Raw genomic sequence first — 201 nt, 5'->3', positions numbered from 1 at the left:
ATAATAACTGAATTAACGACTATTGTCGACTAAGTCAAATAAGTCAAATTTACCCAATTTTTTCTCACTTCTAATTGTACATATTTAGATCCTTTCTTGTTTTTGTGCATGTGTATGACATAATGCTCGAAAAAATTTCTGAACTATTCAAGAAAAGTACAATAACCTCTCATTCTTCTATTGTGTTTAATTAAGCTCTTA

General features: G+C 27.9%; 1 protein-coding gene across 2 annotated transcripts in view; it reads right to left on the bottom strand.

The window, feature by feature from the left end:
• LOC110414742 (uncharacterized) overlaps window positions 1–201 on the bottom strand; it is an 11,271-nt gene that overhangs the window by 1,843 nt on the left and 9,227 nt on the right. The window lies entirely within an intron of this gene.

Source organism: Theobroma umbraticum, unplaced genomic scaffold (assembly GCF_002168275.2).
Source record: "Theobroma umbraticum cultivar Fairchild unplaced genomic scaffold, ASM216827v3 scaffold_147.0, whole genome shotgun sequence".
NCBI lineage: Eukaryota > Viridiplantae > Streptophyta > Magnoliopsida > Malvales > Malvaceae > Theobroma > Theobroma umbraticum.
The sequence above is the reverse complement of the archived record's forward strand: the minus strand, read 5'-3'. Positions and strand labels throughout refer to the sequence as shown.